The sequence below is a fragment of the Sarcophilus harrisii genome, chromosome 1, assembly GCF_902635505.1.
Source record: "Sarcophilus harrisii chromosome 1, mSarHar1.11, whole genome shotgun sequence".
Lineage (NCBI taxonomy): Eukaryota > Metazoa > Chordata > Mammalia > Dasyuromorphia > Dasyuridae > Sarcophilus > Sarcophilus harrisii.
This window is the reverse complement of record NC_045426.1, coordinates 545,539,939-545,565,026: the sequence shown is the minus strand read 5'-3', so window position 1 is coordinate 545,565,026 and position 25,088 is coordinate 545,539,939. Positions and strand designations below refer to the sequence as shown.

General features: G+C 35.9%; 1 long non-coding RNA gene across 2 annotated transcripts in view; it reads right to left on the bottom strand.

Moving 5' to 3' along the window:
- Window positions 1–25,088, bottom strand: part of LOC116420636 — a 102,020-nt gene that overhangs the window by 61,869 nt on the left and 15,063 nt on the right. The window contains exons 2-3 of one of the 2 annotated variants that reach the window (XR_004231013.1): window positions 23,529–23,586; window positions 16,109–16,376 (exon numbers count right to left, since the gene is read on the bottom strand). This is a non-coding gene — a long non-coding RNA (uncharacterized LOC116420636). Of the gene's footprint in view, window positions 1–16,108; window positions 16,377–23,528; window positions 23,587–25,088 lie in introns of those variants that run through there. The other variant, XR_004231012.1, reaches the window with a different exon arrangement.

Genomic DNA, 25,088 nt, shown 5'->3' with positions numbered 1-25,088 from the left:
ATAAATCTGATCAATTTGACTAGGAAAACCACTTAGCCAAAAGTCCATCTTATCAAACTTATTTAATACACTGGCTAGTTCTTGAGGCACCCCCCAGGATGCAAACAGCCTCATCTCATATTTAGTTAATTTGCATTCAATCAATCAGGATTTAGGTTTTTTACTATTATCTCAAAATGTGCATATGAGAGGTTATCTATTTAATCTTACTAGGCAAATAAAAAAGTCCTGACTTGTATCATTCACTCAAAAAGCCTTCTCACTCCTGCTCTGAACATATGCTTCCTTCTCCATTGGCAGCCTATGTCATCCCCAGGGCATTCTCACATGTCCTTGGAGATTTGTATCTGGAGATGACAGCAGCACCAAATGGCTTCTTCCTGTCGTCCCTGATTCTGTCACTGTTCCTTTCCTCATGTGGCCTTTGGTGACTGTGTGGATTCATTATCCAGGACTTGGGGGATGTTTTTGCCCTCCTTAAACTGGCTTTTCAATGGTGATAGTGTCATTTGTTCTGACAAAAATTTTACCAAAAAAAAAAAAAAAAAGGAGTTGGATATCTCCCTAAATGATCTTCCATTTCCTTGGGGCTTGTAGAGCTAAACTAGGAATTACTAATAATGAATTTCATACTTTCCAATGTGTCATTAAAGAATGACCCCAATATTTTTTCCCCAGTAATTTTTGCTTCTTTCCCACTCATCTCCTGATTGTTTTCCTCTCTCAGTTTCACACTCCACTCCTCCATTCTTTTCTGAAATTCCTTTCTTTTTTTTTGGCTTTAATTATTCATGTCATCTCCCCCTTTAGATTGTAAGCTTCTTGGAGGCTGCAACTGTCTTTAGCTTCACTTTGTAGCTCCAGAACTTTAGCTCAGTGCCTAGTACAAAGTAAGCACCTAATAAATATTGATTAATTAGTTGGTTGATTAGGGGAAGGAACCTCCAATTTCCTTCTTGAGTTGAAAATCTAAAAGGATGAGACTTGAAGATTGTGATTTATGTTGAGGGCAAAGGGAGTTAGTTGCTAGTGAGAATTAGTCTAACTTGGAATTGAACCATTACTTTAGGGGCTATCTAGCTCGTTCAGTAAAATGATTACAAATTCCTACTGAAACAGAATGGGAGTGAAAGATTGAAAGAAGAGTTAGGGCTGGAATTGGTCTCCTAAATCCCAAAGTCAGCTATAGCTCACTAATTCAGTATTAGGTTAATGGGAGATTAATGGGAAAAGAAATAGAAATTGGGTGCAGAAGAGCCTTAGGTAGAAAATTAGTCACTTATTACAGTTTTAATTATAAATAATCTTTAAAGAAACTTTATCTATATAACAAGATGGTTAATGTCAGGGATCATCTGATGATGGGAGTTCTATGTCTGGAACTGGACCCGCCTACAAAACTAAAAAGCTAGGAGAACTGAAAGAACAGAGGTAATGGGATAATTCTTTTGGCTCCTGAAAATTGAGATTGAGAATCTCAGTATTAGACTCGCAATAGAGACCAAGAATGAAATACTCTCTCTGTTTGGCTTGCTACTGTTCACATTTATCCCAGATTATATTTTCAGATGATGAGCTAGCCTAGATGAGAATCAGTCAGAGATTTCAGTTCCTAAACGTACTAGCAATCAAAGGTTGTACTTCATACTATTCCTCCATTCCCAGGATGGGAAAAGTTCCAAGTATAGCTACTTTAGCACTATTGAATCTTCATCTGATGACCAAGTCTATTGACAACATAAATTGTGCATCAGTTTCAAACTAGTTGGATTAGCTAAAATCTTAGCTAATCTCAAAAAAGGAGCACCCACGGGAATTAAGCAAGCTGACTCTGTATTTCCTAAAACCACTGTGTTCAGGACAACTATCTCTCTGGGAACAACTAGAAGAAGCTAGTATTCAATGTTCTATTATAATTTTTTTTAGTATTATATATTGTTTATTTGCTTTTATTGATTCTGTGCCAAGGATAAAATACTGGGTACAGTTAACCATATTTTCTCTATTCATGTTGGGAATCAATTCCATCATGAAACTAGGTCTCTGTGAAATATTGCAAAGACAAGTAAGAGTTAGGGTTTACTAGAGGTAAGGGCTGAATTTGATGCGGATTGGATAAATACATTAGAGACAAGCTCTCCATAGCAAATCAAAACTGACCTACAGAAAGAGGTGGAGTTGGATGATAGAGAATTGTCCATTCTTGCAGAATTATAGAAAGGTTAGTACTTCTACCAATGAAAGTATACCTATATAAATGCCAGTATGAGCATGCAATATCAGCTCAGATCCTAACCCTACCTTGTGAACAAAACCAGGAAGTGACTAGCTATGTCATCTGGGTGTTAAATAAAATATAATTGTACATTGTTTAGATAAATGGAGTTTTGTTACCATTAGCTATGATACTTATCACAAAAATATAGTAGAAACTCATAAGTGTCATACAAGGTAGTTTGTCAGAGAGCGTAGAGAATAAGACTTGAAGTCAGAAAGTAATCTTGGTTCATGCTCTTGCTTGACACAAACTCTTGAATATAGGCAAGTCCTAAATACCACAAGTATCTCTGGAAGGAAGGAAAAAAGCATTAAGCACCTATTATATGTCAGGTACTGTAAGAAATAACTTTACAAAATCGTATCTCAATTGGTTCTCACAATAATTCTGTAAGGTATTATGATTACTACCACACCCATTTTGTAGTTGAGGAAACTGAGGCAGATGAATATAAATTGACTTGCCCAACATCATACAGCCAGTAAACATCTGAGGTAGAATTTAAACTCTTCTTCCTGATTCCAAGTCCAGTGCCCTATCTATCACACCACCCAAGTTGCCCCTATTTAGTCTCTGGGACTATCAAAGAAAAAGGTTTCTAGCATAAGATGGATTTGTGCAGAATCTTAGAGAAGCTAAGTGGCTAAATTGAGAGGCAGAGTATTCCAGGTCTGGGGCAAAGGCAAAGAGAACAAAATGGAGAGTTAGTTTCATGTGAAGAAAAGCAAGTAAACAGCAACAATAAGATTATGATGCTCAACTAGGATGTACTTGGCTCTTTTAAACAATGAATTGATTCAGAGCAATTCCAATGGACTTGTGATGGAGAGAGCATCCAGAGAGAAAACTATGGAGAGTAAATGTGAATCAAAACATGGTATTTTCACCTTTTTTTTTTTTTTTTTTTTTTTTTTGTTTGCTTGCTTGTTTTTTTTCTTTTTCATTTGTTCCATTTTGATCTGGTTTTTCTTGTGCAATAAGATAATATGTGGAAATATGTTTAGAAGAATTGAAAGTTTAACCTATATTGGATTACATGCTGTCTAGAGGAGGGAAGGAGAAAAATTTGGAACACAAGGTTTTTCAAGGTGAATGTTAAAAACTATTTTGGCATGTATTTTGAAAAATAAAAAGCTATAAGTATTATAAAAAACAAAATAGGAAAAAAAGGAAATCAACTAAAAAGGGCCCAGGAGTCTTGATTCCTAATTTAAGTACATTTCTTTGTATTATACTATATATATAGTTGGGAGAGTTCTGAGTTAATACTTTCACAATTGACAATATTAACCATGAAAGATGCTGGATTGGTCTTAGATAGTCCAGATTCTCAAAGTATGGTTCAGGGATCCCTGGTGAGGTCGTTTCAAGGGGTCCAAGATGTCAAAACTATTTTCATAATAATAGGAAGATATGTTCATTTTAAATATGATAAATATGGATAGATTTTAATTCATATTAGCAAAAAAGCTTTGAAGAGTACTTAATTTCTTAAGTGTTACATCAGGAGGTCAAACAATTTGAAAAGTGTCAACCTAGGAAAACCTAGGTATCAGAATGATTTTACTATTAATTAGCAGGATGATCTTGGACAAATTACTCAAATGTTATGTGCCTCAGTTTCCTCATCTGTAAAATAAGGGGGTTGGATAAGTTGAATTCTAAAGTCCCTTACACCTCTAAAATCCTATATTCTAAATAGGAATAGGATGGAAAAATTATGATTTACAGGATAAAAGGTTTTCCCCTAATACTTTGATATATCTAGCACATTTCATCTTTTTTTCTTGTTTCATTTTTATGGTATATCCAACAACAAATGCCTTCATCCCTCTGAGCTGACTTCCTTTGTCTCTAAGTTAAGGCTTGCCACTAATCCAGATCTTGGGTGAGGCTAACAGAAGGAAGTCACACATTTATTACCAGGAAAGTGTTTTGAGGCCCTAGAGTTAAGGCTGTAGGAGGAATCTTAATGACTGGAACAACCTATGCTTGTTTTTATGATGAAGAGTCTTTCAAGCTGAGTGATTCAGGATCCCTTTTAGTGTTGGCCCAGGCGCTGCCTACTTTTCCTGAGGTCTCTGTAGATGATTGCCTCTTTCCATGTTCAGAATTATTGATGGTGTGCCAAGATCTCCTTTTTATAAGCAATACATTATTTGAGGCCCCTGCAGTCTGGCTTCCACCTATCTTTCTTGACTTATTTCATATTTCTCCTCTTCATGTACTCTCCGTTCCAGCCAAACTAGACTGCTGATTACTCTCGGAATGCAGCATAACTATCTCCCATCTCCATGCTTTTGTATGAATTGCTGCCCTTCCTGGAACGTCCTCTCTCCTCCCCTATTTTTTTGAATCCTCAATTTCCTTCAAGATTCAGCTCAGGGGCTATCTCTTACTAATAGGAAGCTTTTATCGATTCCTCTTATGTTGGTGTTTTCTCCCTTCTGAAATTACTTGAATTTATTATATTTGCATACGTATTACATACTTATACATTATATCTTAGAACAGTAGTTCCCATTTACTTCACAGGACAATACACTAAATAATTGTAAATATTAAAAGCTACTAGTATCTTGTTACCCTATGGATTCACAACACATTTATTTTTTGTTGTTATTGCTGAAAGGGGTTTGAAGAACAACAATAAAAAACAGAAGTTGGGAACCACTGTTTTTGGAAAGAAGATTCTTGAGGATAGAGAACAGATTTCCATTATTTGCCCTTGTATCCCCAAAACCTAGTACAGTGCCTGGTTAATAACAAGGAATTTAATAGACCCTTGTTGTTGAGATTTAATTAGAGTCCCTACACTCTGCAACTGTGCAACCTAATCATTAAGGTCAAAGGAGTTTAGCAATTCCTATGGTAAAAAAATAGAGGTGAGGCTCTGACAGCTGGCATTTCTCCTCCTAAATCAGACCTTTTACCAGAACTGTGATCAGGGTACAAAACATGTAGGTTTGAATTTCTCTTTAGATTCCTTTCTTCCTCTTCACTAGACAACTCAGACATGAAGGGATAAACGGCCAGGAAACTCTAAAGGAGGAAGAGGAGGAAAACCCCCAAAACACCAACAACAACCCAGGTCACCAAACAACCAGTACTTCACTGTATAATAAACACCTTTTACCACAGGGAGCCTCAGGAGGACCAAACAACTTCAAAATCTCAGCAAAGATTTTCTCTGGGCCCGCATTCCCTATTCAGGGTTCTCAACAACCCTCTTTCAGTTCAAACGTCTTTTCTCACAAGGAACTGAATGTGAAGGGGACTGGCTCAGATAACAAGAGCCCCCTCCTAGGTCTGGGTGTTTGCTTCAATGAAAACAAATTTCTGCCTTGGCTGGCAGAGAGCTGAGCCCCAGCATTGGAAGCAGGGGGTTCTTGAAACCACATTTTTTGGCTCATTAAAGCCATTCTACCCTTGTTCCCCGCATCATCTAACCTCTTTTCCAGCCATTTTGTCAGTGTGTACTTCAGGGAGTTTGGAAATGGATGTTTGCAAAGGACTGGATCCCATCCACCAGCTTTGCCAGAGCTGGTCTATTTTGACTGTTGGCAGCCTTTGAATGGCCCTCTCACCTTTTTAGTCTCAAGCACAAAAGCCCCCTTTGCTCGGTTTGTCTATACCCTGGGATGCTTATTTATCTATTTTCTGAAGTTGTTGGTACCACTTGATGCCGTTCCAAGATTCAGAATCATGGCAGTTTCTACCGAACAATGGAAGGTCATGGCAAATGTGTCCAAACTTTGAGAAGTCCCCAGACCTTTTCCTGGGAAGGCCAGAGAAGAAATTGTAGAAGTCACAATCAAGAATGATTTTAAAGAGCCTACAAAGATAGGCTTTGTAGGTTGCTGGAGGCTTTTTTTTCCTGAAAAGAAGGGAGCCCAAACCACACAACCCAATCTTTGAAATACATAAGAGAAATTATTTTGTAAACTCCAGAGTCCAGCTGGTTTTGGGTGGTTTGGCAAAAGCCATGAATCTTATTCATCCCACAGTGGAAAATATTGATAAACAAAACTTCTAATAAAAGCTGACACTTTAATAGTGTCATATAATCTGCAAGAGTATCCCCTCCCCTTTGAGATAAGTATTACAAATATCATTACCCTCATTTAATGATGAGGAAACTGAGGCTCAGAGCCAGGTCACACAGCTTCCAAATCTAGTCTGTGAACTCCAGTCTTGATATAGTGGAAAGAGCACTGGGTCTGGAGTCAGATCACCTGGATTCAATTCTGTTTCTGTCCCCAATTCCCTGTATATTTTGGAGCAGTCAATTAACCTCTGGCTTTCACGTTCCTTACCTGTACTAGGACAAGTTGTCTAATTCAAGGCAATTCCTAGTCTAATTCAAGGCAATTCCAACAGACTTCAGATGGAAAGAGCCATGTGCATCCAGAGAGAGAAGTATGAAGACTGAATATGGATCAAAGCATAGTGTTTTCATCTTTTTGTTGTTGTATTTGTTTGCTTAGTGGTTATTTTTTTTTAATCATGGTTTTTTTCTTTTTGATCTGATTTTTCTTGCACAACATGATGAATATTGATGTTTAGAAAAATTGCATATGTTTAACCCATATTGGATTGCTTGCAGTCTTGGGGAGGGATAAGGAAAAAAGGAAGAAAATTTTGCTGAAGTGAATGTGTTTGCATGTATTTGGAAAAATAGATAATCCACAACATAGATGTCAAACACATGAAATAGATCACATTGCAACAACATTTGAAAGCAGCTGAAATGGATTAAAATGTAATTGGGAAATATTTAGCCAAAAAAAAAAAATACAATAGAATTTAAATAATGTTAATATGTGGTTTTTTTTGAGTCAATATGCAGTACAGCAGGGATCATGAATAATTTATTCCAGATTTATATTAAAGTTTATTTACATATTCCAGATATAGAAATGAAAATGTTTTTGTAAACTACAGAGCACAGTGGGAATGGAGAAACACTGTTGTGATGAGATTCATTATTGAAGGGTTTTAAGTTGTTGGGGTTTTTTTTATTTTAGGATAAGAAATTAGCATTTCTTTAATTGTTCAGTACAAGTTATATTCCCACACCCTTGCTCCTCTCCACCCTGCCCCTGGATTGGAGGGGACATCCAGGCCACCACATGGTGGAAATCATAGTAAGTCCTAGAACTAGGACTGAGAGGAAGGAAAGATGTGGAAATAGAAAAGTTAGGACATTTGGGGACACTGAACCTTTTCCCCAAAATAATTAAATACTTCATCTTCATAATCATATCCCACATTGAATTATGTAACATTTTAGATATATAACATTTAGGAATATAACATTTGACTGTCAAAATAACTTCAGGAAGTAGCTAGGAATAATATTAGTAGCCACATTTTACAGATTAGGGAAAGGTAACTCAGAGAATTTAACTGTAACCCCAGTTTCTTGACTTTTACTCAAATGTCTAATTAATATTTTTAAAATGCATTGATTTTAGGGGGAGAATTGTTGTGGGGGGAGTGAGACTTATTGATAAATATTTAGAAAAGTAATTGTTATACTATGTTACAGAAACATTGAACTATATAACACTTTGGTACACAATCTTATTTGATTGTCAAAATAACTTCAGGAAGTTATTTTGTATTTAATTAATTAAGATTTTAAAAGTTATTTTAATGCATTTTATGCATAATGCATTTAATGTATAAAATAATAATTTTAAAATGCATTGATTTTAGGGGGAGAATTGTTGTGGGGAGAGTGAGTGAGACCTATTGATGAAGATTTGGAAAAACAATTGTTATGCTCTATTACAGAAATACTTGTTTTATTCCATAAATTAAAAAGATAAAAAAAAGTAAATCAACAAAACATTTATAAGAAATGGGAGTAGAAGGGCCTTCAGAAAACAAACAGGGCATAGCTTAAAAAACCCAAGTTGTATATATGTATGTATATATATGTGTGTGTGTGTGTGTGTGATATATATTTATACGTATACATACATATGTACAACTTGGGTTTAGATATATGTGTGTATACACACACTATATATATATGCATATATATACCCATATATAACCTATACACATATATGTATATATAAATATACATGTACATATATGTGTATGAATGAATATATACACACAGAGACATATACATGTATAAATACATATATATTATATATATATATATATATATATGGTTTCCCATTTTTTTCTGTTCTTGTTTTTATATTAAAATGTTCATGTTTGTTGATCAGCTTTTTAAAATGGGGGAAGTGCATTGAGCCTCTGTTATGCTTTTTTTTTATTATAATAACTTTTTATTGACAGAACCCATGCCAGGGTAATTTTTTTACAACGTTATTATCCCTTGCACTCACTTCTGTTCCGACTTTTCCCCTCTCTCCCTCCACCCCCTCCCACAGATGGCAAGCAGTCCTATATGTGTTAAATATGTCACAGTATATCCTAGATACAATATATGTGTGCAGAACCAAACTATTCTCTTGTTGCACGCCTCTGTTATGTTTTAGCTACCTTTTTTCTCTTCCCCTACAGTCATCTTCTCCCATTGGAAAGTTACTCTCAGATTTTTCATTTGAATGAAGAGCCCAGATCAGCCATCCTTCCTAACTTGTGGCTATCACACTTCTCCCCTTTTCAGATTCCCTCATGAGAATGTAAACTCCTGGATGGTAGGAACTGTCCTTTTTGTTTGTATCTATATCTATACCCTTAGGACTTGAAATGTGATAAGGACTTAATAAATGCTTGTTGACTGAAAGACTAGGGGTATGGAATATTTCATATGCTCTAGAGTTGGATGATGTCTTGGTCAGTTTTGCTGAATGAATGGCTTTTTTTCTTTCTCTTATTAATTCTTTGTTGCAAAGGATGATTGGAAGAAGAGAAATATTTGGAAATGAAGATGACGTAAAAACAAGACATCAGTAAAATATTAAGAAAAAAGTTCACTGAAGTCTGGGTGGGAAGGGGAACTGCATCTAAATTGCCCCTTTATGCTCATGCCTTTTCTCTCCAAGTAGATTGTAAGCTCTTTGAGGGCAGGGTTGTGTTTAATTCCTTTATATTTCAGAATTCTAGCACTAATGCTAGAAGTTAATCCTGTGTGCCCAATATGCCCATACAACATCTTTCATTCTCACCAAAGTTCAGTAGCACATAAATACACCCTAACCTCTATAGCATTTAGTACAAGAAGAACCTTTCTACTTCACCTCACAATTAGGATTGCCCAATATTATTAAGAAATCGTACTCAGCTATAATTCCTGCTGACATTACCAAATGCCCTCAAAAGGATCAGAAAATCTGAGGGTTACCTGGGCTCATCTTGTCATTTTGCAAATAACAAGTAAACTGATACCCAGAAAGATCAGAGATATTTATTTGCCTGAGGTCTCTCAGGGAGGCAGGGACAAAGTTGGGTCTGTATCAAGGTCTCCAAGCCTCAGGCCAGAATTCTCTTCACTCCTGCTTCGGGTAAGTATTGTATTTGGGCCAATAGGAATTCCATCTCTTTGTTTATCCATGTTGATGGTTTCTTTTCTAGAAAATTGCCTGAGGCTAAGGAAAAAGCAGGCCCTCATTGGTAGTTTGCAAAGGCACAAGTAAATCACATTTTTTATTAAACTCCTTCTTACCTTCACATGGAGACAACTAATACTTTCTGAACCCTACTTCCTGTATGGATCCCTAGCTCCCCGGAGAATCAAATCTCAAATAAATGTTTCAGTCAGAAGGCTGCATTCCCAGCTGTGCAAATTGGTCACAGATGTAATTGCATTTGCCCTATGCCCTGGAGAAAAATATGACTGTGGTTGGAAGTATGGGCTTCTTCCCGCTTTCTCCCACCAGTGAAAGGCCCAGCTTCTGACTGTGTGTAATATCCGTGAAGGCTAAAATAAGCTAACAGAGAGGAGCCCAGCACTGCCAGATGTACTGTACGTACCGTTGCTAGCCAGAACCAAGCCTGGACAACCAGTTCTGGAACCGCGGCCACTCATAGGCCACATTGGCCCAGGCAAAAACCCACAAGCTTTGTCATTGGCTCCCGACATTTCTGAAATTCATCCCCAACCTTCCCCCACCCCCTCGTTCTCTCATCCTTACCTAATGGCCCCAGGACAACAGTGAACTCTGCCAAGTCTGTCTGTCGAACTACAAACAACAGCGGTTACTGCATATCATATAAAAAGTCAGCCAAGCTACAACTGGCAGGAGAGTAATAAAGCAAACTTTAAAAAAGAACTAAAGAACTCCACCCAGTACTGTGAAAGCCCAGACACATTGTCTTATTTTTTTTTTTAAAGGCATTTCTGTAAGAAGTATGATGACAGGAAAGATGATATGGTGGAAAGTATCTAGAGGCAAATCCTGGCTCCACAATCAGGGCAAATTATTTAACTTCCATGAACTTTAGAGCTTTCATTTGTAAAAAGAAAAAAAGATCAGGAGAAATCAGGGCTTCTTAAGTCAAATTGTCAAATATTTATTAAATATCAATTACATTCTAGATATTGTGCTAAGTCCTGGGGATATGAAGAAAGGTCAAAAATAATAATCCTTAACTTGGGGTGTCGTATTTTTTCAAGGGCTAATGAAATTGCGAAATGATAGTAGGGAAGGGGGGAGTTGATGATTATGCCAGACATCTGACTAGTCTTAGAAGTTAGATTGTAGATTGTGTTAGAAGTAGATTGTGTGTTAGAAGTAGATTGTGATTGACTTGTTGGGAACCCATTAAATAACCCATTCCCTAATTCAAGACTTCCCCTTATGATAGAATGCTATAATTGTGAGCACCAATTTCATAATTCAGATGATAATATCAATTCATTTCAACAAATAACTTTTAAGTACCTACTGTGTGTAAAGTACTGTATTAGATGATGGGTATATATAGATGAAAAACCAAAAAGATTCCTGTCTTTCAGAAACTTCGCAATCTATAAAGACAGATCTGAAATATACACAAATAATTATAGTAGAAGTTAGGATATGATGGAACAAACAAGGGATCTACATAAAGTGTTTTAGGAAAAACAGAGGAGGGAGAATATTATTTTTTGCTGTAGGATCAGAAGTTTAACTTTTTAAATTAAGGGAAGAATTTCAATAGATGAGATTTTTTTCTATTTCTTCTTTACTTTCTTGTCCTAGAACTTCAGAATAATTTTCCTTAATAATTTCTTGTAATATGGTATAAAGATTCTTTTTTTAAATTTTAATTTTCAGGTAGTGCAACAAATTTTATATTGTCCCTCCTCGATCTTTTCTCTACATAAATTGATTTTCTGACGACATTTAACATTTTCTTTTATTCTTTTCATTCTTTTGACTTTGTTTTATTATTTCTTAGTGTCTTATAATATCATTAGCTTTTCCTTTCCCAATTATAGTTTTCAGAGTTATTTCTTTAAGGTTTTTTTTTTTTTAATTTTCTTCTAGTTGATTGACTTTCTTTTCACAATTTTCTTATTTTTTTTGTATTGCTTTTATATTCCCCTAATTTTTCCATGATCTCTCTTATTTGATTTTTAAGATCTTTTAAAAGTTCTTCAGGGAACTCATTTTGGGCTTGTGACCCTTTGACATTTCTCATTTAAAAAGGAATGTCTTTTCTTTTTTACTTCTACTATTTTTGAACCCAGAGCCTTTTTATTCCCATAGTAGCTATCTATGGTTGGGTTCTTTTTCCTGTGATTACTCATTTTTGTTTTGTTTTGTTTTGTTTTTAGAAACTTATTTTTGTAATTTGTTTCCAATCCTAAGATATGGGAATGATATCCCAGGCGTCTGAGCTAGGCATGCTATCCAGCAAATGCTCTTGCTCCCTGTGGTCCTCCTACAAATTTTAATTGTCCTCTGCCCTGAAAACTGAAGCCAAGACTCGGGTCTCCTGTAAATGCTCACATCAGGTCCCCATACTTCTGCTACCATACTCACCATGTTCCAATAGATCTTACTCTTTTTGCACAGCCCAAGACTGTGTCTGATCAGCACAACTCTGGTTGTGTCCCTTGTCAGTGGAAAGTTCTTCAGTTTTCTCCTACTCAATTCAACCATCCCACCCCCACAATATCCATGTGGTGGAAATTCTTGAGTCTGAAGCTCCCTTCCCAACCCAGCTGCCCCCAGAGCTCACTATTTCTTGATTCCATGGAGTAAGCCTGGAGGTATTTGTACTTCAGCAGCCAAAATACCACCCTGAGGTCAAATCTTTCCTATGGGGTTCTCAAGTTGTCTTAAAAGGACCATCACTTCACCCTGACTTTTATTCCTGCTCTACATTCACTTTGAGATGATATTTCTTTTTGTGGAGAAAATTTGGAGACCCTGAGGTTTTCTGACTTATTCCATCATCTTCTCAGATTCCTCTTCTTAAGACTCAGAGTAGAGAAACTGCAGAAGTCCATTCATACCTTGAATATTTCCCCTTCCTTTTATTCTCACCAGGAACCTGATTGTATTTTGCCTTCAGTTTTGGGTCTAGAACCAAAGAAGAACTGAAAATGCCCTTCTTTATGTTCATCTATTTAGATTTGATTTGTCTTGTAGAGAAAAATATTGGGTTGGGTTTAAGCAGTTGTACCTTCAGCATTGATACTCTAATTGTAAGAAGTGAGATTTCCAGCTTTCCAACTATCAATTAAACTAAGAGCAGGTGGTGAACTAAGCAGTTTTTAAGCAACATTTAACCATTGCTGGAAGTTGTATTTAAATCTTACTAAAAACTTCCCTTCTGAAGCTCAACTTTGCTTTTCAGTACTTCACAACAAAAACTCAGCACTCCAGCTAGATCATTTTACTTTGGGTCCCCTAAACATATCACCATACATTTTTGCCTTTGCCTAAATGCTCCCTCCTACCTGACATGACTTTTCTCCTCCCTCCCAAATGCCCATATTCTATCAATTCTTTAATGTCCAACACAGATCCCCATCTACCATGACACATTTTCCCATCTTTCTCTGAGCTGACATTGATTTACTCCTGTGGACATATAATACCAATATCAACACCATGCTGTCATATTAGTGAAAAATAATGAATTAAACAGTTTTATTTGGGTTGTATTTGGAAGGACATGTAAACAAGAGAAACCTTGAAGAATAGTATTAAAATACTCTTTCAACTAACCAAATATAGTATCTTGTAGGGAGTGATATGGAAAGAGCATAGAGGTGATTAGCCAGAGAAGGCTTGTGGAATGATCAATGGAGTCTGGAGCTCATGAATATTGCTCCCTTGCTTATGTGTTGTGTATGTAACTTCTCAATGATTCCTGGAAGAATAAATATGGTTTGTGTTTGTTTTCTTTATATGTATAAGGGACCAATGACTGTGTGATTGTGCTCTTCCAGGAGACAGATAAATCATCCTCACTAGGGGAGTTAGGAGAGGACAAATTCCTTAGATTTATCATAAGAGCTGTATATCTGAATATATTAGCTGAATTTGTCTCCATCTTCCAACCCTGAGGAGGAATGCTCTGTTCTGGGACCTGTGTTAGAATAAGTTTGCACTGAATAATAAGTTGCCTTGTGATATCTCTTGTCAATCAGTCAACAAGCATTTATCAAATTCCTATATCTGGCAGGTACTATGTTAAATTCTGAAGATACAAAAAAAAAAAGTGTCAGTCCTTCCTTATAAGGAATTCATATTCTAATGAAGTGAGACAATATGTAAACTGCCATATACAAATATCAACAGAGAGAAAGCCCTAGCATTAAGGGGTATTAGGATTTTATCTGAGACTTGTATCATACTTGTGTGTATTATGACCTAACTTATAACATATATAACTTTGCCTATTCCTGTGTAATTTTTTTGATAATTATAAGCAACTTGTGACTACCTAATAACTCTCCTTTGCTCTTCAGATCGCCTGCAATTTTAATTCTTTGGATAAAAAAATTGTTGTTTTCCATTATTTGCACTTATATAGCACAACTGGAATACTTTTTTTAGGGGGTGGAGTTTTGGCTGCAGTGAAGTGCAAGCTTACTCTATGGAATCAATAAATAACAAACCCTGGAGGCAGCTGGATTGGGAAGGGAGCTTCAGCTTCAAAAACTTTCACATCATGGATATTATGGAGCTGGGATAGTTGAATTGAGTAGGAGAAATATCAATGTAGGAAATGCCCAGGCACTTAATAAGCCAGCATTAAAGTCCCTATTATATGCTAGACACAGAATGCTATATGCTGTGATTATTAAAAACAAAAATGGGGAAGACAACACATTATATAATTATATGTAAAATAATATATGAAATAAATATAAGGTGCTTGGTAGAGGACACTAGTAGCTGAAATAGTCAGGAGAGGCATCCTGGAGATGATAGTATTTGAATTTTTAAGAAAATAATGGATTCTAAGGGGCAGAGGTAATAAGCATGAGAAAGAGTCAATACAAAGGCAATTGACTCAGGAAATGGAATGTCATGTGAAGAACAACAAATAGCATCTTAGCCACATTTACTTCAGCTTCCTCATCTAGAAAACAGGTATGATTAAAAATACCACCTAACTCTCAGAATAATTCTGGGGAAAGAATAAGATAATATTTTAATTACATTGCAGATTTCCTTTAATAAGGGGCTGAAATTAGATCCCCAGCTCACTCTGTTTTGTACCTACTGTTCTACCTCATTTTCAACTCCAGGAAACAATATGGTTCTTCCTCACTTGATTGATCTCCCTTCTCTCAATTATTTCTCTCCTCTGTCCAGAAGGATGAAAAACCAGAGTACCAAATTCCTCCCAATGGCATCTCAACTCACTCCATTTTGCAAATGATTTTCATCTTGGTTTCATCTCCATTGAACAAGATGTTCCTTCTTTCCTTTCCTGCCTCCTTTTGTGTTATCTCACCTCTCATTAGATTGTAGGGACTATATTGTTTTTATTGATTGTATCCCCAGTACTGAGCACAGTGCTAGGCAAATAGTAGGCACATAATATTTCTAGTTTGCTTATTCTTTTCACTTTCTTATTGTAGTAACTGACTTAAACAATGGTTTGAACTTCCTTAGAAATAGTAAAAATCTATGTTAATATTTGTCCTTTTATCCATTTCCTAATTTTTAACTTCAATAATTGTATTCAAATAGTCAAATTGGAATTGTTTTAACTGCACACCATTATTTCTCATTTTTATTCTTTCTTCAAATGGGATATTTATTTTGATCTTTGCTCTAATAAGATAATAGATTGAATGTATGTAGTTATCTAATTTGGAAATGACTTCCAGACTGGATTAAATTGAATTTCTACATGTTAGAAAATAGTTTAATTTCTGTGATTTAATTAGAGTTCACTATTTTTGACATCTTCCAATCAACCACTTACCTCTAAATTTAGAGATATATTTTCAAACATCCTCCCTTACACTCATCTTTGAATCAAAATAATTGATTATTAAAATATATTTTTTTATTTAATTTGGATGGTGCTATCAAAGTTTTTAGGATTTTTTAACTTTTCCATCCTCTGCATAGATGTTGATTATGTGAGTTGCAATAAATATCATGATGGTCTTTCTGTAAATGCTCATTATGTATACTGCAAGGTGAGATATTTTTCTTTTTTAAAAAATAATAGATTATTATTTTCAAAATACATACAAAGATAGTTTTCAACATCCACCCTTGCAAATTCTTGTATTCCAAATTTTTCTCCCTCTTATCCCCCATCCCTTCCCCTAGACAGCAAGTAATCCAATATATGTTAAACATGTATAATTCTTCTATATATATTTCTACTTTTATCATGTTGCACAAGAAAAATTAGACCAAAAAAGAGGGGGAAATGAGAAAGAAAATAAAAAGCAAGCAAACAACAATAAAAAAAGGTGAAAATACTATTTTGTGATCTATATTTAGTTCCGATAGTCCTCTTTTTGGATCCTCTCCATCACAAGTCTATTGAAGTTGGCTGAATCAGTGAGATATTTTTTTCATATAATCAGGATCCTTATTTCCTTCTGACATAAAATGCTTCCAGTTTCTTTCTTTGTTTATCCATGATGAATTCATAGGTCATTTTTTCATTTCATTGCAACTTCTTTTTGTCTTCTTTTCTATTTGTAAAGCAAAAAGAAAAAAAAAAAAAAAGAAAACCCAAACTCTCAATACTTTTAACAAAAGTTTGGAAGAATATGTTGCTATGAATATAGTAAGGTCAATTATTCAGTTTGATAATCTTCTGTGTTTGGATATTTCCCCAATGACTGCAGTTTTTTGGACTTTATTATCATGCCTCTGGGAAACTGAGTGTCCTATAAGATCTCTTCAGCCCTGGAACTCATACTTCATTGATTCCCCCTACCCCTGGGGTCCCTCCTTTTGATTGGAGAGAGTAGAAATAGAGTCAGTACCTCATTTTAAGGAGGGTACTCCACTAACTAATGCTCTTCATTTCCCAGCTGGCTGTACTACTCAGGAATTCATTATCATGCTTCTGGTCCTTTCCTCTTCCTCTTTCAGCTTCTTTTTGCCTGTTGTTTTCCCTCATTTGATTGTAAGCTCCTTGAAGACAGGCATTATCTTTTTCATCCTTTTTTATTTCCATTGCTAAGTCCAGTACTAGCACATAGTAGGTACTTAAATAAAATGTTTGTTGGCTGACTGAGCACATAGCCTTTTAACTTATGGTATTCATGAATTGCTATAAAATAAATCACCTTAAAACCTTTAAAGCATTTTTGGTTTAATAGGACCTGCCAAAACTGGTGCTCTGCTCCAAAAGCCTTGCAGTACTCAAAAGTTTCCTCAAAAGCACAATGTTGTATCCAAAGCAGGACATAGCTCAGGACAGAGAAAGACAACTCATTATACACAAATTAATCATCTAAAGAAAGGAGGATGTGAGTACAGAACTTGAACTTTTACTTCTCCTAATCATTGAGATGAATAGCAAGCAATATAACTGGGTAAGATATACTTTGGGAGGTTGTTTTTCATACTCAATACTTTATTTTATTTGCAATATACAACAATCAACCTTCATTTTTTATCATTCTATTCTATCCTTCTTTTCCATCTTTCCATACAAATCACAAAGCATCATTGTTTTAATGGAGCTTCATTTATGGAGCTCTTTGAGGCTATGTTTTGTTTATACTCTTTCTAGATCATATTATTCAACTTTATTCAACAATTATCAATTAAATATCTAATAGAGAGACACATTTTTTAAATGATAGTTACTGAGCCCAAAGTATCTATTTCCTTCAGGAAAAAGGGATGGGAGATAATATATGCATACAGACAAAGAGTTTGGATTTGGAGTCAAAGCACTATCATTTGAGTGTTGGTTGCGATTTTTACAGTCTGAACCTTTCTGGAACTCAGTTTCTTCATCTATAAAATGGGAAGGTTGAAATGGGTGACCTGGAAGGTCCATTCTAATGCCAAACCTATGATCCTTTGAAATATGCCAATAATTAGGGACTGATGAAGATCAAGATGAGATTTAGAAAACTCAAGGAGGGAGCAAAGATGAAATTGGGCATTATTCAGTAATGACTTCACAAGGAAGTGATTAGCTAAAACCTAAAGTTTACAAACTATTGGAGGCAAAGTCTATTATCTTTAGAAGTATTTATGTTAGATAATAAGAGCATTTTGGTATTCTGAAAGCAATCATCTCATTTTCCACTAATTCCCTTTCTGGATCTGTGTGGCTCTTATGGTGGATAATTAAATAGATTTACAGTTACAATTCCTACTCTTTACTATTTCACATATTAAATACCACTGCCTGAAGTCATAAAGTACATCTTGATGCTCCTGATGTTTCTTCACATTCAGTTTTGTTTTCAGCATATTAACCTTTTGATTATTTTGGGTGGCTCACTGCTATCCATGCCATTGAGCTAAGAAGGGAGGAAGTCAGCAGTTGTTACTAATATACCTAAGAAAGCCTTAAGCCTCTTTCCTAGTCTGATGATGCTTCTAGCCAGCATATGAAAGCAATCACCATGACTAGATAATGCTATAAGGTGACACTGTAACAAAGACAAGGTACCAGAATGATGGTAACAGAGGGAAAATGGGAACGATAATATGGGAATATAGTGATAGTGATGATATAATGATAGTGATGTGGTGAATAAGAAAAGTTGCCACAGTGATGGAGACATATTGGTCATCACCCCAGTAATAATAACAAGGTTATAAAGCAAATATAAAATGGTGATGTGATAGAGTGATGGTAATTATGTGCCATGAAAATAGTGACATCAGGGTATGATGTCATTGACACAGTTACATGATGATGATAACAAAAACTGTGCACACTCTTTGATCCAGCAGTGTTACTATGGGCTTATAGCCCAAAGAGATTTTAAAGAAGGGAAAGGGACCTATATGTGCAAGAATGCTTGTGGCGGGTCTCTTTGTAGTGGCCAGAAACTGGAAACTAAGTGGATGCCCATCAATTGAAGAATGGCTGAATAAATTGTGGTATATGAATGTTATGGAATATTATTCTATAAAAAACGACCAGCAGGATGATGTCAGAGAGGCTTGGAAAGACTTACATGAACTGATGCTGAGTGAAATGAGCAGAACCAGGAGATCATTATACACTTCAACAACAATACTGTTTGAAGATCATTTCTGATGGATGTGGCTTTCTTCAACAATGAGATGAACCAAATCAATTCTAATTGATCAGTAATGAACAGAACCAACTACAACCAGTGAAAGAACACTGGGAAATGACTGTTGACCACAACATAGCATTTACACTCTTTCTGTTATTGTTTGCTTGCATTTTTGTTTTCCTTCTCAGGAAATTTTCTTTCTTTCTAAATCCGATGTTTCTTGTGCATCAAGATAACTGTATAAATATATATATACATATATTGTATTTAACATATACTTTAACATATTTAACATGTATTGCTCTACCTGCCATCTAAGAAAGGGGGTGGGGGGATGAAGGGGAAAAGTTAGAACAGAAGGTTTTTCAAGAGTCAATGCTGAAAAATTATCCATGCATATGTTTTGTAAATAAAAAGCTATAATAAAAAAAAAAAATCAAAACTCAGGACTATTAGAAAGAATGAAGGAGAGGGAAAGACCTGGCTACAAAATCACAATGAGTAATGTAGCGATAGTGATGAGGAAATAAAATAATGAGGTGATAGCTACATCATGAACAGGTAACTTCGTGTAGGTGACATCGTTACAGTGACATGATGACAGAGACAGAGGCATCACCATGGTGATGATAACATGGGATGGTGATAGGAGAAAATGATGATGGTGACAAATGGGCACAATGCTGGTGAGTCAATGGTAGGTACCCAGTCACAATGACAAGGTTACACAGTGACCAAGTGACGGAGCATAATGACAGGAACTCTGGGACATGATTGTGGTGACACAGAAACAATGACAGGGAATGGTGCCATTGAAACAGAGATACAGTGATGGTGACAAGGTGACAGTGACACAGGACCATGACGACAGTGACTAGTTTCTCTTCCCAAATGGAAACAGATTTAAGCTCAGGAAGATGACATCATGCTCAACATTCTATCCACCTTCCCTGTCTATAAACTGAATAGGAAGGAGAAAGAACAACAGAGCAGAAAAGTACGGTTCTGGGAAGTCTTAATATTGTGATGAAGTTGCATTTACACATGATGATTGCACTTGTTATTTTATGTCCTAAAGAAAGATGTTGTGTCTAGGCTGGGCTATGAGCTTGCTTAGCTTTTAGGCTTTTAAAGAGGGATAAGCAGTGACTATTTCATAAAATTAATGCATCGTTGACAATATCTTTTGAGCCATTTATATTCTCTTGGTTGAACTTATGTCAATGATCTTGTAGTAGTCAGTAGTTTGATTCAGTAGTCAATGGTTGTGGATACTCCAGTGGTTCTCAAAGTATGGTCTAGAGAATCCTGGGGATCTCTGAAATCCTTTTAGAGGGTCTACAAATTCAAAAATAGTTTTTATTTCCAATACGGTAAATGTCTATAAATTTAATCCAGATAAACAAAAACGTTTTGGAGAGATCCTCAATAATTTTTAATAGGATAAAGATACTGAAAACAAAAATTTGAGAACCACTGCTCTAAATTGTTTAGAATATAGTATCTTCCCTCAACCCCTAAAGAATCAAAAGATTTATTCCCTCTAATCTCTCCCAATCATTTTAACCCTGGATAATTAATCACTCTTGTTATATTTTTATCTGATTTGTCCATTTTCCTCTTATCCTTTCTATTCTAACACATTCAAATTGATAGTTAAATGAGTCCCATACTTGTCTTTCCGGGGGTTTATTCTATTCCTTTATCAATCAACATTCTAATTTTGTTTTTCTTATCAATGCAGAAAGCTAGTGAGCACTATTGATTCCAAACACTATTGTAATTAGTATTTTATGACTTGTCACCTTGAGCAACAGTTTTATGCTTTTGTCCATGTCATAGGTAGTATAACAGTATCACCTACTGATGACGTTTCTACCAAGAGCTTAGCTTAGCTAAAGCTTAGCTAGACTGAACATATAGACTCTGACAAATAAGGCTTCCCACCTAGGTAGACTCCTGGTGTGGTAGTACTGGAAAGAAGCTGAGAGATCATTTATTCCTTCATTTTACAAAAATAATCTCAAATCCAAAGAAGTTTAGTGACACATTTAACTTTGTGCAGCTAGTACATGGAAGAGCTTTATCCTGAACTCAGGCTTCCTTAACTCTAGGGCCAACAACCTGACCACTGCACTGGTATAACCTGTGAGAATCCAGAATTGACATCAAAGGTCCCTGGAGGAGGACTTTGGTAGCATTTCATCTCTCTGAAGGTGAGCTACAGTTATATTCCCAGATCAATCCCCATTTGAATTTTCTTCTTGCAGAGATCTCACAAGACAATTGTCTTCCACAATTGCACAGATCCCACACTCAGAAACTAGTCCTTCCCGGTAAAATTTATGCCTGCTATCAGCCCACCTACAGCTTCTTGACTTTTTTGATGATGTGGGAAGGGAAGAGAATAAGCATTTATATAACAAGGTAGTGAACCAGGATTTTGTTTTCATTTTTGTGAAGGTGTTTTAAAATTACCTCCTAAAATCCTCATAATAACTCTATGAAGTAGTTACTCTTATCACTCCTATTTTACAACTAAGGAAACTTAGGAAAATTGAAATTAAATTTCTTACTCAGGATCACACACCTATTATCTGAGGCTGGATTTGAACACAGAGCTTCCCGATTCCAAGCCCAACACTGACTCTCTAGCTGCTCTCATGACTTCAAAGAATCTAGGTTCACCAGATTTCTATGATTTCATTGATAATAAAGGATTTTTATTCTGGCTGCTTATTGTAAGTTAATACTCAATTAACTACTAAATACACATTTTTTCTGGTTATTTCACCAGAGGCATTATCAGCCCAGTAATTCATGAATGGCTTTCCCTGTGTATCCAGTTTACCAGTGCCCTTCCTAATATGTGGACTACACAATAATTCCAGTTGCCATCTTCTCCTTTATACACTAGTAACCCATTTTCATGGGCATGACTGAGTATGTAGGAAGGCACTAAGACCAATAGCATTACCATCAATATTAGAAACCAATATCTATCATTTTTGGTGAAGGTCTTGTGCAACTTAATGAATTTCATCAGAACCAGAAGAAAGTTCTGTTGATTCCTGGGCATTTTGATAATCGACATATACTCATAGTAATGATCTTAAACTCTAGTTTAAGTCTCAGACTTCAGCTTCAATATCAAGTGTCAAAGTGCCCTCTAGTGGTATAACAGGGCAGTGTAATTAGCAAGGTATCTGCAAAGAGTAATTGGGAGAAATGATAATAAGGTAGTATTGAAGATGCTTTGTGAATTCTATTTTTAACTTACCTATTTTATTTTTATCATTATATATTATATTTTATTATTTTATTTATTATCTATTTCTATTTCCAGCTTGCCTGAAGGGCTGTCTCAGAATTGTTGTAGCCTTGCCTTTCTGGGTGTTGGTAAAATTTTGCTTTTAAAGAATCTGCCTGAAATCTAAAAAGTAGAGATCAAAATATTTGAGCCTTGTGCAGTAAAATGAAGCATATACTTCCTCCATTATGTGCTAAGTCTGGCTGGCTATTTCATTTCTGAGAACTTAAGATAAATCATACTTTGGGATCTGCTGCTCAACTAGGAAAGATTCACACCACTGGAATGGCTAACGGCATCCTTAAGGTAGGTAGGTAGGGGGTAGAGCAGGTTTAGAGTTAGAAAGACTCAACTTTCTGAGTTCAAATCCAGCCTCGGCTGAATTCACTAGCTGCGGGACCCTGGGCTGGTCACTTAACCCTATTTATCTCGGTTTCCTCATCTATAAAAATGAGCCAGAGAAAGAAATGCTAAACTACTCTATTATCTTTGCCAAGAAAACCCCCAAAAGAGGTCATGAAGCATCAGATGCAACTGAAAAAAACCAACAGAACAAAAAAAGAGACATATATGTTGTTTAGTAATGTGTTAGTCTGGACAGACTGTTTGTCCTCCCCAAATTTGTTCATTGGTGATCAGCAGCCAACTGCCATCAATGACCAAGTAATGACTTGCAAAAAAAATCCTTCTAGGAAACAAGAATTTCTTTTTCAGAATTGGGGATTTTCTGTTCAAAGTAATCAGATTGTATAAGTGGCAACCAGAATCAGGAAGCCAGCACATAACATCTGCATGTGTACTTTTTAAGAACCACAGTCCTTCCAATTGGAACCCAGTGCTAATCAGGGTCAGTGTAGCACAATAAAGGGAGCAACGCCTGGGAGTCAGAAGGTCTGGGTCCTAGCTAACTAGCTCTGTGATTTAAGCATCCCTCAGTTTCCTCACCTGTAAAATGAAAAGGGTAGACTAGAAGTACCTTTCAACTTTAATATTTATGCATAATCATACTTATTGTGTATCTAAGTTATATTTTAATATATTTAACATCTACTGGTCATCCTGACATTTAGGGGAGGGGGTGGGGGGTAAGAGGTGAAAAATTGGAACAAGAGGTTTGGCAATTTTTAATGCTGTAAAGTTACCCATGTATATATCCTGTAAATAAAAGGCTATTAAATAATATATATATATATATATATATATATATATATATATATATATATATATATATATATATTTATGCATAATACAATGGAAAGAACACAAGTTTGGGCTGCCTATGACATGAGCTCAAATCCAGAATCTGTACTTACTTCCTGTATAACCCTGGCAAATCAGAAAGTTGGGTTCCCTAGTCTTCTGTTTCCCCATCTGGAAGAAAACAAAAAGGGAGGTTGAATAGGCTAGTTGACTTCTAATGTTCTTAACTGACTTCTAACAACCTGACAGCTGTTTCTATAAAAGCTGTTCAAGAAGGTCAGAAGTGCTGCTTATACAGATGTCCTTCATTTGTTTTATGATATAACTGGGTTCTCCAAAGATCATGTGTGTTCTGAATCAAATTTTAGGAAAGTTAAAAGTACCTAATTTTTTTTCTGCCATCTTTTTGGCTGTAAACTTCCACAGCTCTGTAGATATCATGGAACTGATGGCTAAGAAGGGAGACACTTGCCTTCCTCTGTATACCTGTTTTCCTTGGCTTACCATCTCTGAGAAATGGACCTGATGGTGGTTGTTTCTGTGCCATGATATTTGTCCCCAGTTCTTGTTGTTGTTTGTCCTTTGTTCTGGAAGAGGGCATGATGTCAGGGAGGTGATACCATGCATGCAAATGAATTGGATTTACGTGAGAGAGGGCTGTGCAAGGGCACCTGCCTCACTTTCCCCTCCAGAGCCAACTGGGTCTAGTGACAAGATATAGATTAGGTCGACTGGAGATGGTCCTAGATGAAATGAGAGATTTTGGTCTTTTTAAGCTAAGGTCTTCAACAGGTCTCAGTTTGTCTGAAGCTGCACCCATTCAGATAGCAATTGAGGCAAAAAAATCTCTTTCCCCTAGTCCAAAAAAAAAATCTAAATAAATAAATGATAGATAGTTAGATAGATATTTAGATACTTAGATAAAGGTGTAAGGGGAAGACTGAGGATTTCTGGCCAAAGCAGAAATAACTGCTATTTACATTCAATCTGAGTCAATCAGCACCCAAACAATGATCAAATGGGACAAGACCTAGGACCTGTTGGTGGCCAATGAAAATCAGCTTGGTTTTGGTTTAGGGCGTGGTCTCAGTTCTAGATGCTAGAGATCATCCTTACAGGATTTAGAGTTTGAGCCATGGTGACCTTGGAGCTAAGATTACAATAGAATAATGCAGCAGCCCAACCCTATCTATGTAAACCTTGAGGTATCAGGGTGCTTGAGGCTCAAACCTGGTATTGGAAGTCAAGCTAAACTATGCACTTAATCCCCACATAGAGACTGAGGAGTTCGTGGGGAGAATATTTATTGGAGGGGAATATATAGATAGGTGACTATACCTGAAGTAAATCATTCCTTTATACATATATGACATTCCATTATACATATATGACAAAAGAGAAATGATCAAAAGATATGGACAAACAGTTCTCAAAAAAGAATTACAAAGTATTCACAACCACACGAAAGAATGCTTCTAAATACTAAAAACAGGAGAAATATAAATGAAAACAATCCTGAAGTTTGCTTTATGTCCTACAAATTGGCAAAAATGGCAAAAAAAATGACAACAGTCAATACTAGAGGGATTGTGGAAAGATAGACACCCTGATACTTGGTTGATGGAGCTGTTAAATGATATAACCATTTTGGAAAACAATTTGGCATTGGGCAA